This window comes from Staurois parvus, unplaced genomic scaffold (assembly GCF_062004578.1).
Source record: "Staurois parvus isolate SC_StPar_1 unplaced genomic scaffold, SC_StPar_1.0 ptg000059l, whole genome shotgun sequence".
Classification (NCBI taxonomy): Eukaryota; Metazoa; Chordata; class Amphibia; order Anura; family Ranidae; genus Staurois; species Staurois parvus.
Genome location: NW_028317855.1, coordinates 1,268,036 through 1,284,200, shown reverse-complemented (window position 1 = coordinate 1,284,200; position 16,165 = coordinate 1,268,036).

The following is a 16,165-nucleotide window of genomic DNA, read 5'->3' as shown; positions in this document are numbered from 1 at the left end:
TGGGGTCCAGGGAGGGCTTTTTAAGTATGGGGGTGATGTGTGCATGTTTCAGAGGTGAAGGGAAAATGCCGGAGGAGAGGGAGAGATTGAAGATGTGGGTGAGGGAGCGTAGGATGGAGGGGGAGGGAGGTCGTAGGAGTTGTGAGGGGATAGGGTCGAGGGGGCAGGTGGTGAGGCGGGCATCAGAGAGGATCTTGGAGACTTCTTCGATGGTAGTAAGGTCAAAGGTGCGGAGTGTTGGGGGAGCTTCAGTATGAGGAATGTAGGGTGGGGTGGGAGAGGAGGTCAGAGCAGTGGTGGGGCCGTGGGAGAGGGGTGTAGAGGGGGTAGCTGAGTGAGGGGGAAGGGGGTTGGAGGGAGTTTGAGCAGCGACAAAGTCCCTGTGGGTTATGTCGAGGGGGAGGGGGGATGAGGGGGTAGCTGTGTGAGAGGGGACGGGTTGAGAAGGCGTGTGAGTTGCGGCAATGTCCTTATGAATTGTGTCAATCTTATTTTTGAAGTGATTGGCAATCTCAAGGGCAGTGAGTGAGGTGATGGGTGGAGGTGGGGGTGGCGAGAGTAGAGAGTTGAAGGTGGAGAAGAGTCGGCGAGGATTGGAAGAGAGGGCCTTGATGAGGGTCAGGAAGTAGACTTGTTTGGCAGTGTGGAGGGAGGAGGTGTAGGTGTGGAAGGCAGATTTGTATCGGGTGAAGGCTTGTTGGGATTTGGTTTTGCGCCATAGTCGCTCCAGGGCACGACTGTGTCGTTTGAGGGTTTTGGTGTGATCAGTCTGCCAGGACTGGAGCGGTCGGGGTCTGATGTTGCGGTTGGTTAAAGGCGCTAGTGAGTCAAGGGCTGTTGACAGCGCATTGTTGTAGGCGGTCATAGCCAAGTCGGGGCAGGACAGGGGGAGGATGCGGTCATGGAGTTGATCAGCTGCGGAGTGGAGGGAGGCAGGGTTAAGGTTGCGGAGGTTACGGCTGGTAGAAGTGTGACATTTGGAGGGGTAGGCGTTGGAGGATGAGGAGATAGAGAAGGTAATCAGGTTGTGGTCAGAGAGAGGGAAGGGGGTGTTAGTGAGGTTGTGGGGAGCGCAGCAGTTGGAGAAGACAAGATCAAGGATATTACCGTCGGAGTGGGTGGTGGATTGTATGCACTGTGCAAGTGCAAAGGAGGAGGTTAAGTGGAGGAGACGGGCTGTGTCCGGGTTGTCGAGGTTGACAGGGATGTTGAAATCCCCAAGGATGATAGTGGGTAGCTCAGAGGAGAGGAAGAAGGGTAGCCAGGAGGAGAAGTCTTCCAGGAAGCGGGGTATGGATCCAGGAGGCCGGTATATCACAGCAATCTTCAGGGGGGTTGGGGAGAATAGTCGGACGCAGTGGGCCTCGGAGGATTAAATCCTTACTTGAAAGGAAGGACCTTGTCATTAGACCAGCGGACAAGGGGGGTGGTGTGGTGATCCTTGGTAAGGTCCAATACATTACGGAGGTGAAAAACATCCTGAATGACAATACTACATATAGACCTTTACCGCACGACCCATTAATAGGGTACAAGAAGGAATTAAAGAAGGTTATTAATAAAGGTTATGACCTAAACATATTGAATAAGAAAGAGAAAGCTTACCTTTGCCCTACAGCACCTAAATTACCTATATTGTACATCTTGCCTAAAGTACATAAGGACCCAGTCCATCATCCAGGTCGTCCAATCATCAGTGGGATTGGATCCCTTAGCTCTAAAATAGGGGAATATGTAGACCACTATCTACAGCCATTGGTGGTACAAACCCCATCGTACCTCCGGGATACAAAACAAGTGCTGAATATCTGCAGCACTTTAAACACATCACCGAGTACTTACCTGGTTACCGCTGATGTAGCTTCACTCTACACCAACATTGATCATGGGGACGGTATGGAAGCGGTTGATTTTTACCTAACAAACTATGGCAACTTACCCCCATTACAGAAATGTTTTATTTTAGAGGTACTAGCGTTCGCAATGGACCATAACTATTTCTGGTGTGACCAGTCCTACTATTTGCAAATCAAAGGCGTCGCAATGGGGGCAAAGTTTGCCCCCAGTCTGGCGAACCTTTTCATGTCCCGCTGGGAAGAAGACATGATATATGCTAGAGACTGGCCAGAACTGGTTATGTACAAAAGGTATATAGATGATATCATCATCCTATGGAATGGGGATGAGGAATCACTTGTGAATTTTTTTACCAGCCTTAATAACAATAGGTTGAATATCAATCTCACATTTCTATATAGTCGGTCTGAAATAAACTTTTTAGATCTTACACTCATTAATTTCAATGGTATAATTGTAAAAAAATCTTTTTTTAAAACCAAGCGCTAATATTGAAAGAAAGGTTTTTAGAAAAGGGCTATAAGGAAGATACCCTGGATAATACAATACAGATGGTTGCCCAATATGATAGGAATACCATGTTATCTAACAGACAAAGACGTACAGAAACAAGGGTCTGTCCTTTCATAACAACATTTTCTGCACAATTCAGACAGATTGGAGGGATTATAAAAAAGAACTGGGAACTATTGAAACTAGATCCCATATTATATAAATTCTTACCAGACAAACCTGAGATTATCTACCGAAAAGCGCCAGCAATTAGACATCGGATAGCCCCTAATGCAATAAACCCTCCGACTGGTACTACATTTTATGAGGAATTAAAAGGGTTTTACCCCTGCAATAAATGTGTCATCTGTAAATGCAACGGTACAAGGAAGGGCGGGATTAACAACTTTGACTCTTCTACTACCAGTAAAACATACACCATTAACCAATTTATCTTTTGTAACAGTAGGTTTGTGGTGTATCTTCTTCAATGCCCGTGTCATAAGCAATACGTGGGGCGTACGACCAGACGCCTTCGCGACCGGTTGCGTGAACATGTAGCCAATATCAAGAAAGGCTATAGAGAGCATTCACTATCGAACCATTATAGGCTATTCCACAATTGCGACCCTTCTTCCCTCAAGTTTGTGGGAATCAAGACAATAGCGCCACACTGGAGAGGTCTGAATAAAACCAGGGCCGTATCACAAGCTGAAACAAAATGGGTGTATGAACTTGATACCCTACACCCTAAAGGGTACAATATCGAAATCGATATTAATTGCTATATAGCAAATAATTAGTATCTTATATATCCACTAATATGTTACTTTGCCCTCCTTTTATGGTTTAATCACCTTTTGCCCTTTCGCTTATTGATTTATGATCTGTACAGAGTGTATCTCATGACTGACTTATACTAGTCATGCATCTCAATTCTGAACTATTTATCCGTCTAGGCTGTTCTATTCTATTGTAGGCTATCCTATTCAATTTTTAATTTTAATTTTAAAATTCAATTTTAATATCATTTACTAATTTATTTATCCATACCGTCATTACCTTAAGTACTCCTGGTGTAAGTCTTAAGAGCTAGTACATAGGGAATCATTCCCTCCCATACATTGTTGGTCGTAATCTTAATTTCATATAAATGTAATACTATACACGGGTTAGTGATTATTGCACCCTGAGCACCTAAGATATGCCAAGGATGAACTAATGTCATTTTTTCACAATATCCTACATGTGTGGCGAATACCTTAAATCACCATATAGTAGCACATAAATATCCTTTTATTAATTGGAGGTGCTTAACATGCACGACTTATATCTATTTGATTTATTTTATATCCCTGGCAATAATTTGGTGTCTCTAAAGACAGAATCAAGTATTGGGTAGGGTATTGAATATTTAAGACATTATCCCTAGCTGAGTTTGTCCATTTTAAGCTATCCTACTTAATTCGCTTTACTTTATTGTAAGCTATTCTATTCAGCTTACTATTTCATAATTATATGCTATTTATTTATTTATTCATTATATATGGATGTGATATGTCACTCATATTTACATATTTGAATATGTTTAATGATATATAAATTATTTTGCACCTTGATCACCTACATCTGCCATATATTAATGCCAATTTATCTTTTACCTTAAACTGGTGATGTACTACCAAATAAGAGACGCACTACGAATATTATTATCTCCTTGGGAAGGGTTTAGTCACTTTTTAGTGGCATAAGTAGCGTTTATATGCTCTGAGATGGTAGTGTATAATAAACACTACAACAACCCCCCCCCCCCCCCCCTCTTTTTGGCACAATAATGGTGTTTCTAGATGCAAATATACTGACCAATAGCGGTGGAGAACTGTATTTATCATCAATTATTTTTGTTCTCTGATAGACCGTTAATTACTTGCATGTAATGATGTTTGGAATACTGTCATTGTTTTGAAACCTGGGCACTCGGAGCGCTTTTTTCATAATATGGGTTTATTTACATCATCCCCTTATTGTGTCACCTTCTTTGTGGTGAACTAACCAAAGAGGCACTATTGCCATATTATTGGGATAGAAACTGAAAGAATTTACTATCCTGCCTCCCTGGGAATTTGGAGCCATATGTTTCAGGCTCAATTGCGCTGTATATGCGTCCTGTCAGCATGGCTAGATATGCCACTGCTGACAGCTCTATATATCTATGGCAAAATGGCGCTTCGATGTGCGCGCATGCGCAGTTGTATGGTCCTCCGGTAAATGGCGGCGATCTATTGCGCATGCGCGAATCCCGCGTTTTCTCTACATATTCATTTGGCGTCTGTCACAGAGCTGTCAGCATCCCCTCTGAAGATGTGCCTTAGCACGAAAGGCCTCAGGAGGAACTGACAGCCTGTGACGCATCTATACCACCCAGACCACGAGGAGGTCTGGGTGCTTGTTTTTAAGGGTCAGTAATATACTTTTTATTTCTATTTCTGTGTTCTCTGGCATATTGCCAGCAACATTACTGACCTAGGTTGTAAATTCTTCCTTTTATCAATAAATATTTGACATACTACACTATGGGTACTTTTCCACTTTTTACCCCCCACTGAGGGGTCGGCAGACACAGCTACATATCCAGAGGAGGGATACCTGTACCTGGAAGGTACGCGTGCCGTGATTGATCCATTTCAAACTAAGGAGGCCATATTAGCCCAGCAGATCGATTGAGGACATCTCTCCCTGTGGGATATCGACATTCGTTTGGATACACAAAAACGCGCATTTCCTATGTGCGGTCGGTGAGTGCGCATTCTTGCCATTTCCCGGATCCGATTTTAGCTGTGTTCATTAATCGTTCGCTTGATCCTATGAACATTTATGAGTGTGCATAGATCGATTTCCGATCGCACTTTTGAGGTCGAACTTCTTAACTTGTTATAAAGCGCTGCACTTTGCATATTTTATTAATAAAAGAAAGCAGTTAAGAAGGCAGAATACTTGCAAAGTCCTTGGTTTTAGCAGAGTTCAATTGTCCAAGCAAAAACATTGATATGATATGAAAGGGGTGTCACCCGAGAACAACAGACCAATCATCCGATTTAGGGGTTGGGTGCTAGGAGGTCACCAAATTTATGACCAAGTCCCAACTACAGTTTCATACTAATATTACCAACTTCCAATACGTGCAGGTGGTATTCTAGCAACTGGCAGAATATGATTCAGAATTATATTTTGAACCCAGGGATCCCAAACACTGCGTACCTTTGGCACTCAGGAGGAAAGAGACTGCTTTCTCCCCTTTCCTATGTGCTAACATAGTCATGTATAACCTTGATTTGTTTGGCATGATATTTCCTATGCAAATATATACCTAATATTAATGTGCCCTGTTCCTGTTGAATTCTACGAATTGGATGTGGAATAGACGTTTTACAGCACACTCTGCATTCCTAGAGCCTTAATAGCCTCAGGTCATGTGTGACTGCTTGATTGAGTTATTATTGTTTTACGATAGGGCAGAGGAAAGTGTTTTCCATGGTTTGTAAAAACAGACAGACATCCTGCCAAGACTAATTAGCTGTTTACAGCCCTGGACAGATCTGCATGCTGGGTCTATTTGTGTTTTAATTAAGAGAAGGGGTTCTTTTGAAGTTTGTTAACAGTTACAGCTACAAATTCCATAGTTTGAAAGAGGGGGGAGTAGGAACAGTTCTCATGAAACCAAAATGCTGAGACCTTAACAAGATGGCATGTTACATACAGCTTCATGGCTCTGTTGCGCACAGGTCCATGGCTCTGTTGCGCACAATCATTACACCTCCCCGCTCAGGTGATTGCATGGGAGGGAACTGCAATTTCCTTCCTGATGCAAAGGACTCCTGCTGCTGGTTTCAAAAGACACGTCCGTACGGCCCAGATGTTCACCTTTGTGTGGTCTGGTATAACTGCACTGCTGGAGAACCAGGTTCCTTCTGAGAAGGGTGCTGCTCTCCCTAGCAACACTGCTGTGCCAACAAAGTTGGTTGTGAGGGGTGAGTACCAACCTGCTGTAACCACCCAGATACTGCGGCAGCTTCTCTGATGCGTACCTGATCACAAGACACTTCTGTTCAGGGGTGTCATATGCTAACTTACTAAGATGTAGCTTCCTGTCTAGGTAGAGGATGAGCTATCCCTCTCTGGCCTAATTCCTCAGGCCCAGGACTACATCTGTCCCAAAGGTAGTGGCGCCTGTGTGCGCCGGAACCAGACAGGTGAATTCCAGGGCCTGCCTCACAGGTGTGCCGACGGTTACCTTCGTCCAGGTTGAACAATCCTCTTTACATGTTGGCATCAAGGACGCTATTTTCATCGGTTTCCTGTCTGTTCAGTCAGTCACAGGTTCAGCTGAGCCACGATAGTAGCGCCCAGGCTTCCTACTATAGCCAGCTGTACCAAAGAATGATGTAACCTGCTTTTTGGCCTGGGGAGTAGGCCAGGCCATGATCGCCTCAGCCTCCCCAGTTCCAGACTTCTGGGGGTCTCTTCCTACCTGTGGTTCCCAGTGCTGAACCTCTAACATGCCCCTCTGACAGTTACAGTGTTTGATTGTCAGACTAGGCACTGGCAGTTTATTCACGACTGGCGACAAGAGTCCAAGTTGCTCTCCCCAGACAGGGCCGAACACTGCAAGGCCCCTAAAGTAGGCACACGGTTCTGCTCCACATCGTAGGTCACTCATGACCCCCAGAGAGGTGGCTGGTGCGTTCTCAACCCCAACTAGCTTTTTCATAAATTCAGGCAAGCCACATGGGGTGGTGAAGGCTGACTTGTCCTAAGCCTCCCATGTTAGCGAGGTTGGCTTATAAACCTCTGCTCAGGTCCATGACTGTTAGACAGTGGTCACCTTCCAGCTGCTCCATTACTTCATTATTATTATTATACAGTATTTATATAGCGCCAACAGTTCACTCAGCTCTGTACATTACAATGGGAGACAATACATGAGACAGTACAATAACAATACAGTGCGATACACGAGGGGTTAGAGGGCCCTGCTCCTTGGAGCTTACAATCTAGGAGGGAGGGGATAGTGGTACAGGAGGAAAAGCTGTGGGGGATGGAGTGGAATGAAGAGTGGAGGAGATCGGCAATTAGCAGAGGGCAGGGTAGGCTTCCCTGAAGAGGTGGGTTTTCAGGGTGTGCTTAAGGAGAGGTGAGTAGGTGATAGTCTGATGGATTGGGGTTGGGAGTTCCAGAGGATGGGTGATGCCCTGGAGAAGTCCTAGAGGCGGGCATGGGAGGAGGAGACCAGGGAACTAGAGAGAAGGAGGACTTGTGAGGAGCGAAGAGTGCATTTTGGGTGGTATTTGGATACCCGTTGGGCAATCAGAAGCCAGTGGAGGGATTAGCAGAGGGGGGTGACGGAAACGGAGCGGTTGGTAAGGTGGATGAGTCTGGCCGCCGTATTCAGGATCGACTGAAGCAAGGATAGCCTGTGGTGAGGCAGGCCAGTGGGGAGGGAGTTGCAGTAATCGAGTCGTGATATGATGAGGGAGTGGATGAGTTGCTTAGTGGTTTCTGGGGTTACGAATGGGCGTATTTTGGCGATGTTGCGGAGGTGGAGTCTGCATGAGTTTGTTAGCGATTTTTCTTGGGGCTGGAAGGATAGATTGGAGTCTAGAATGACACCAAGTACTCTGGCTTGCGGGGTGGGCCTGATGGTGGCATTGTTGGACATGATGGAGAAGTCAGTGGAGGGGGGGTGCGCGGGCTGGGGGGAAAACTAGGAGCTCGGTTTTGGAGAGGTTCAGTTTAAGGAAGTGGAGTGACATCCAATCTGATATGTCGTCCAGTAGGCTAGTGATTCGGGTGGAGACTGAAGGCGTGAGGCGAGGGGTCGAGAGATAGATTTGCGTGTTGTCGGCATAGAGGTGGTAGTTGAAGCCGTGAGAGTGTATCAGTTGGCCAAGGGAGGAGGTGTAGATGGAGAAGCGAAGGGGCCCGAAGACAAAACCTTGAGGGACCCCGACAGAGAGGGGGAGTGAGGGGGAGGTGGTAGCATTATAGGTAACGCTGAAGGAGCATTGTGATAGGTAGGACGAGAGCCAGGAGAGAGCTGAGTCTCTGAGGCCAAGGGAGTGTAGCTTTTTGAGGAGGAGGGGGTGGTCGACTGTGGGGTTGAGGAGTAGGAGCACTGAATAGTGGCCATTAGCTTTGGCGGTTAGCAGGTCGTCGGTGAGTTTGAGTAAGGCAGTTTCGGTGGAGTGTAGGGGACGAAAGCCAGACTGTAGGAGGTCGAGGAGGTTGTTGTCGTTGAGGTGGGAGCTTAGGTGATTATAGACTAAGCACTCAAGGAGTTTGGATGTGAATGGCAGCAGGGAGATGGGTCTAAGGTTCTTCGGGTCTGTGGGGTCCAGGGAGGGCTTTTTAAGCATGGGAGTGATGTGCGCATGCTTCAGAGGGGAATGTGCCAGAAGAGAGGGAGAGATTAAAGATGTGGGTGAGGGAGCGTAGGGTGGAGGAGGAGGGAGATCGTAGGAGTTGTGAGGGGACAGGGTCAAGGGGGCAGGTGATGAGGCGGGCTTTAGAGAAGACCTTAGTGACCTCCTCAGTGGTAGTAAGGTTGAAGGAGTGGAGTGTTGAGGGGGCTTCAGTGTGAGGGATGTTAGGTGGAGTCGAGGTCTGAACAGTGGTGAGGCCAAGGGAGAGGAGTGTTGTGAGGGGGTTTCTGTGTGAGAGGAGATAGGTGGGGTGGAAGTCTGGGCAGCGGCGATGTCCCTGCGAATTGTGTCAATCTTGTTTTTGGTACTGGGTGGAGGTGGGGGCGGAGAGAGTAGAGAGTTGAAAGTAGAGAAGAGCCGGCGAGGATTGGAGGAGAGGGTATTGATGAGGGTCAGGAAGTAGGCTTGTTTGGCAGCGTGGAGGGAGGAGGTGTTGGTGTGGAATGCAGATTTATAACGGGTGAACGCTAGTTGGGATCTGGTTTTGCGCCATAGTCGCTCCAGTGCACGACTGCGCCTTTTGAGAGTTTTGGTGTGATCAGTCTGCCAGGGCTGGAGTGGTCGGGGTCTGATGTTTCATGTGGTTAAAGGCTCAAGCGAGTCTAGAGCGGTTGACAGCGAGTTCTTATAGGCAGTCGTGGCCAGGTCGGGGCAGGACAGGGGAAGGATGCTGTCGTAAAATTGATCAGCTGCAGAGTGGAGGGGGGCAGGGTTCAGGTTGCGGAGGTTTCAGCTGGTAATAGCTTGACATTTGAAGGGGTAGGCGTTTGAGGACGAGGAGACAGAGAAGGTAATAAGGTTGTGGTCAGAGAGAGGGAAGGGGGTGTTTGTGAGGTTGTGGGGAGCGCAGAGATGGGAGAAGAAAAGGTCTAGGATGTTCCCGTCGGAGTGGGTGGTGGATTGTATGCACTGTGCGAGTGCAAAAGAGGAGGTTAAGTAGAGGAGTTGGGATGTAGCCGGGTTATTGATGTTGACAGGGATGTTGAAGTCTCCAAGGATGATGGTGGGTAGCTCAGAAGAGAGAAGGGTAGCCAGGCGGAAAAGTCATCAAGGAAGCGGGATACGGGTCCAGGAGACCGGTAGATTACAGCAATGCTCAGGGGGGTTGGAGAGAATAGTCGGATGCAGTGGGCCTCAAAGGAGGACTTCATGGTTCCTGGGCATGGGATAGGCCACAACCACAGGGCTGGCATTCAGTTTTCCATGGTCCTCACAAAGCCTAGTCATCTGATCCCTTTTGGGGACCAGGACTACTGATGACGCCCAGACCCTGCAGAACTTCTGAATCCCCGACTACGGCATTCCCTCTCTCTGTTTGGCCCATTCTGTCTGCACCTCCTGTGAGACGAGGTGGGCCAAGGACATGAAGAAAGGGTACACCCTGCCGTCTGTCTCATGAACAGCATGGTGTGCCCACCCAAGGTTTCCCTGAGCCCAGACACCGTTTACCATAAGCACTGCCAGCAGCTGCTGTACTTGGATGGAAAGGAAGGGTGATTGGAGCTGAAGGCCTAAGCTCCCTTCCTGAGGGCCAGCTATCAACTCCAATAGGACCCCTCGCGCTTCCAATTTAGGTGTACTGCCACTGCCCATGACATGCTGGTTGGGTGTGGGGAGGGGGGTGAATATAACCCAGAAATAGTTCTGTGTGACTTTCTCCCTGGCTTTAGGTTTTCCCCATAGATCTTGACAGGCCATATCAGGTGACAGTCTCAAGACATGTCCTCTAGGCTGACTGGAAGCAATGAGCAGCTGGTTAACTTTTCCAGTCCCCAAGCCCCCTGGCTGTAGACTATTCATTCCTAACTTCTCATTGTCCCAATCAAGCTGTTGTTTATCTTTCTCAGCAGGGAAGCTCGTAGCTAGTCTGCTAAGGGCTTCAACACTTTGGTCACTCCCCAGTGCTGGCTTAGTTGTGGGACTACAACTACCACCCAAAGACAACTGCTGGGGGGTTATTGAGGCAGAATCCTCTGGGCTGGAGCAAGGAAAGGACATATTCAGACCATCCGTTTGCTCAGCACCCAGAGACTGTACCTCTGCCCACTTCACAGCACTGTGGGTGACCCCCAACAATGAAAAAACATCATCATTACATTCAGTAATTGCATTGTTAACATTAATTACACATGCGTTTGATACCTGCACATGCAAAGGGGTCTCCTCTCCTTCCCTAAGGGCTCATTCACACTTGGCTGTTTTACCAATGCTTGCCAAACGCCCCTATAGCGTTTGGCAAGCGTTGGTCCGGCGTTTGCGGAACATTTTTTAACGCTTGGCAAACGCTCCGCAAACGCCGCATGCGCGGTTTAGCGGCGGTTGCTAGGCATTTGCCGAGCGTTAATAACGCCCCACAAACGCCTATAATGCAGTTTGAGTGGTGGTACTGCTCCCCAAACGCCCCGCAACCACGTCGCAACCGCACCGCAAACGCCGGGCGTTTGCGGAGCGGCACCATGGACGAGAATAGGAGGCTTCAAAGCCTCCTGACTCGACCAGAGGTGTCCGTTTTGCCGCGACGCAAACGCTCCCGTTAGAACAGCACCATGTGCTGCAATGTGCAGAATTGGCAGAGGCGTTTGGGAAGCGGTAAAAACGCTTCCCAAACGCCTCTCTGCCGCCTGCACACAACGGTAGTGTGAACATAGCCTTAGAGATGGAGAACTCTGTACCTTGACACTCTCCTCACCCTCTCTTTGTCCTTCCACAGGTGGCCCAGATATTGACCCAACATCTGCACACAGTACCTTGGTATGTCCAGAGAGTTCCATGAGGGCATCCAGGGTGTTCTTAGCAGGGGCATAATAGGAAACAAGAGTACCTAAATTGGCATCCAACAGAACAAGTGTGGGGATTTCATTCATCCGTTTTCAGGCCTCTGGTCCACTGCTGAAATGTTGTGCGTAAGCGACTTACCACATCCGTATAAAAGTCCCCTGGTCCCTTTTGCGAGGACCTAAATTGCTTCTGGTACACTTCTGAGGTTAGCCTTGCCACGCAGCCCTGGTGTCAGGTACCAAGCCATTGTGCTTGGGGTAGATAGTCCTGATGGCAAGTTTTTTAAAATGACAGTAAATACACATCAATGTCACTGTCCTTTTCTATTATCGGGCATTTTGCTGCTGGGTCCCGGGCAGAGAGGCATCCCTGTGCTCTAGGGACCCAAGGATATTAGCCTGCTGCTGCTGCTGGAGCCTAGCCATCTCCACTTCATGCCGACGATCAGCCTCCCTCTGCACAGTCTCTCTGTTAGCCCTGCACTCCTCTCTCTCCACCACTGCTTGGCGTTCCTTTTTCTCAGCCGTTGCTTGCCGTTCAAGGAACTGCAGGTATGCCAGAGGTTCCATCTCCATAATGCGTTTCATGGCTTTCTGCATTTGAGGGGAGTCTATGCTGCTCAGGTTGTAGCGTGGAGGTGACATTCAGTGGTACTCCAGGGTCAGTCTCTGTTTGCCCAAGGCCGTATCTGAACCACTGGGCTCAGAGATAGAGGGAACCCCTTCAGTTTCAGGTTCTGGTCTGCCCGGATATCATACTCCTGTAGGGCATGAATCAAACTTTCACGATTCTTGCCACTGATGACAATTCCTCTTGCCTCACACTCGGCATATAAATAATTTCTGGTCATTCTCTTGTAATCTGATAAAACAGGCATAATTGCAAGAAGAAAAGAAATAGCAGAAAGCAGAGATAGGAAGGAGCTGTTGTATGTCTCTTTAAAATAAACAAAAATATGCACAGCTTGTCTCTAAGGACTGTTTCCACAAAGGTTACAATTCTTCAGTGCAGAACTAATTCATAACGCTGCGCTGAATGCACTAATGCAGAACTATGCTGCCAAACAATATGTGACAAAAGCGGTGCCCGACCCCTAACCTTCTCATCAACTCGTGAAAAAAGGACCAGCCAATCTCACACAGCACTGTTACTTGCGTAACAATGCCACACTCAGCTGCACCCTGCACAAACATTTTCCAGCTGGTGGGACCATAATCTATGTGCCAGCAGCCTGAGAGCGATTACTGGGTTAGGCTAATTACGCAGTTAACCCTTCACACTGCCACCATTGCCTTTTTACAGAGAAGGAGGAAACTCACTAACAATAACATTATGATATTAGCATAGGCGTCTGTAACACACACTGTCACCACAGACAAGTATGTTTAGAGGATTATTACATATAGTAGCATTCTTCAAGAGACAGGGATTCTTTAGTTTGCATTAACAGCTTTAGAGACAGTTTTAACACTTTTCAAAATAGGGTTTATTACTAAAAAAAGTCAAAATGGACAGTTAAAATATTTACAGAAAGGAATGTTACAAAGAAATAAAAAGAACAATAATGCAACAGAGAAATAAAAGAAAGGAGTTAAGAAGGCAGAATACTTGCAAAGTATTTGGTTTTAGCAGAGTATAATTGTCTAAGCAAAAATGTTGCCTTGGCTCTCAAGTCCGTTAAGATGTTCCTTCGTTGATGTTAAACAAGAGCTCACTTACTAGATCCGGTCAGTCCCTTTCTATGATATCAAAGGGGTGTTGCCCGAGAACAACCGACCAATCATCCGGTTTAAGGGATGGGTGCTAGGAGGTCACCAAATTTATGACCAAGTCCCAACTTCAGTTTCATACTAATATTACCAACTTCCAATATGTGCAGGTGGTATTCTAGCAACTGTCAGATTCAGAATTATATTTTGAACCCAGGGATACCAAACACAGTATACCTTTGTCACCCAGGAGTGAAGAGACTGCTTTCTCCCCTCTCCTATGTGCTAATATAGTCATGTATGAACTTGATTTGTTCGGTATGATATTCCCTATTCAAATATATACCTAATATTAATATGCCATGTTCCTGTTGAATTCTATGAATTGTATGTGAAATTGTTACATGTGGAATAGTCGTTTTAGGACATGCTCTGCATTCCTAGAGCAGTAATGGCCTTAAAGGTCATGTGTGACTGCTTGACTGAGTTACAATTGCTTTACGATAGGGCAGAGAAAAGTGTTTTCCATGGTTTGTAAAAACAGACATCCTGCCAAGACTAATTAGCTATTTACAGCCCTGGACAGGTCTGCATGCTGGGTCTATTTGTGTTTTAATTAAGATAAGAGGTTCTTTTAAAGTTTTCTAAGAGTTACAGCTACAAATTACATAGTTTGAAAGGGGGGGAGTAGGAAGACTTCTCACAAAACCAACAAGATGGCATGTGGTGTACAACTCAATGTCTCTCTTGCGCACAATCATTACAGGGATCATACAGGGGGACAGACTGCCCTGGGGGGATTATAACAGGGAGAGACTGACCTCGGGGGGGGGGGGGATTTTACTAGGGGACAGACTGACCTGGGATTATACTGAGGGACAGTCTGACCTTGTTTTATTTAACCATGCCCCTTAAGCCTCTCCCACTGTTAACACAATTTGGAGACCCGCCCACTGTTCACAACAGTGCGCAATGCATTTCTCTTCAAATTCATGTGCCCAAAAGGTACTGTCAGGAAATTTCAGTGAGACATTTTAAGGGAATTCCAGTAGGTCGACTGGTGCATAGATATGCATTGCTCATAGAAATTAGCATAGGCTCACGTGTTTAGTTTCTGGTGCCAGACGGGCTATTAAAGGGATGGTCATGCTCACTATAAGTGCTGACTGGTCTTTCAGCTGTTCCCTGCATCCTGCTACTACTCTGCTCTACTACTCTGATGTTTCCCTTGTTGCTTACCTGGCTTGTCTTTTGACCTGAACTTTGATCCTGCTTCTGCCTTGTCGCTAGTTCTTGACCCTGGCACTGTTCATGACCACGTCTCTGCCTGATGATTTTGTACTTTGCTGCCCACCTGTTGCGGACCTCGACTGTTCCTGTGACCATGATTCTGTTCCTGGTTCTGTTCCCATGAGTGCCTAACCAGCTGTCATCCACACCAGCTCTGCTCGCCACAGTGCGTTCCTGTCTCAAGTCTGCTGGGAGTCCTGACAAACCTTGCATCTGGAACCTGCAGCCAAGGTGGAGTGCTCCTTTAACTTTGGCTGGATCTTCGTGCGCAATTACAGTTCCTGACCTGATGTTCTGTGGAATCGCATCACCTGCTGCAAGCGCTCCTATCAACACCTGCCAGCACTCGTGTTCCTCTTGTCCCTCAGTACCCTCTGTTCCACCTTCAGCGGGATCTGGGCTGAAGATACAAGAGAGGCAAACCTCTACATTTCAGTGTCCGTTCAGGTACATGACAAGTCTTTTACAATCCTTTTTACAACACCTTTGGTACATTCAAATCCATACACACTCTTCACTATGGTGCACTAAGCACACAGGAATAGTTTTACAGGTGGTTTTTTCATGTATCAGGCAATTGAGTCCAGTTTAGGATCTTGCACACAGGCCCACTGACCTTATAAAATGCCCTGGCTGTCTGCTTTCCAAAAAGGGGTCATTTTGGGGAGATTTGTACTGTTCTGGTATTGTACAGCCTCAAGAAATTATGTTTTGGCACAAGAGCAGTGACGTTTTGGCAGAAAAGCAGCACCTCCTCATTTCTTACCTAGGCAAGATTTTTTTTTCTTCCCCTTGGCCCCTGTACGTGTGCAGATAAGCCACAGGGTTTTGTGTTCTGAGATAGCCCTGCAGCACATCTGCACATACGCAAGTTTCTCCAGACCATCTGCGCACACAGAGATTCCTGTGCATGCACAAAAATGGCTAATAGGGATTTCCTAAAGCTTCACTGTCTTTGTGCATGCGCAGAAATTCACGTGCACAGGTGTGCCAAAGGGCTCTGCCAGGACCCAAGGCCAGGTAGAACCCTTCAGCACATCTGTGCAGGGTGCATGCTTTATGGTGGCACTGGGGGGCAGAGCTGGAACTGAGTGGCACTGAAGTTCCACTTTAAGGATAGTGAGTGAAAACACAGACATATAGTAAACATCTTATGCCCAAAAGCCACAGAATGATTATACTTTACAGTATTTCTAATTGGGTTTTAGATTCCTTTTGCCCAACAATGCTGTTAACCTGTTTTAAATTGGTTTAGAAGCTGAACTCAAGGCAAACTGCTACGTACACAGATGAGATAAATACACTGCTCAAAAAAATTAAAGGAACACTTTGAAAACACATCAGATCTCAATGGGGAAAAATATCATGCTGGATATCTATACTGATACAGACTGGGTAATGTGTTAGGAACGTAAGGATGCCCCATTGTTTGATGAAAATGAAAATAATCAGCCTACAGAGGACTGAACTCAAAGACACCCCGAAAATCAAAGTGAAAAAATGATGCAGCAGGCTAGTCCATTTTGCTGAAATTTCATTGCAGCAACTCAAAATTGTACT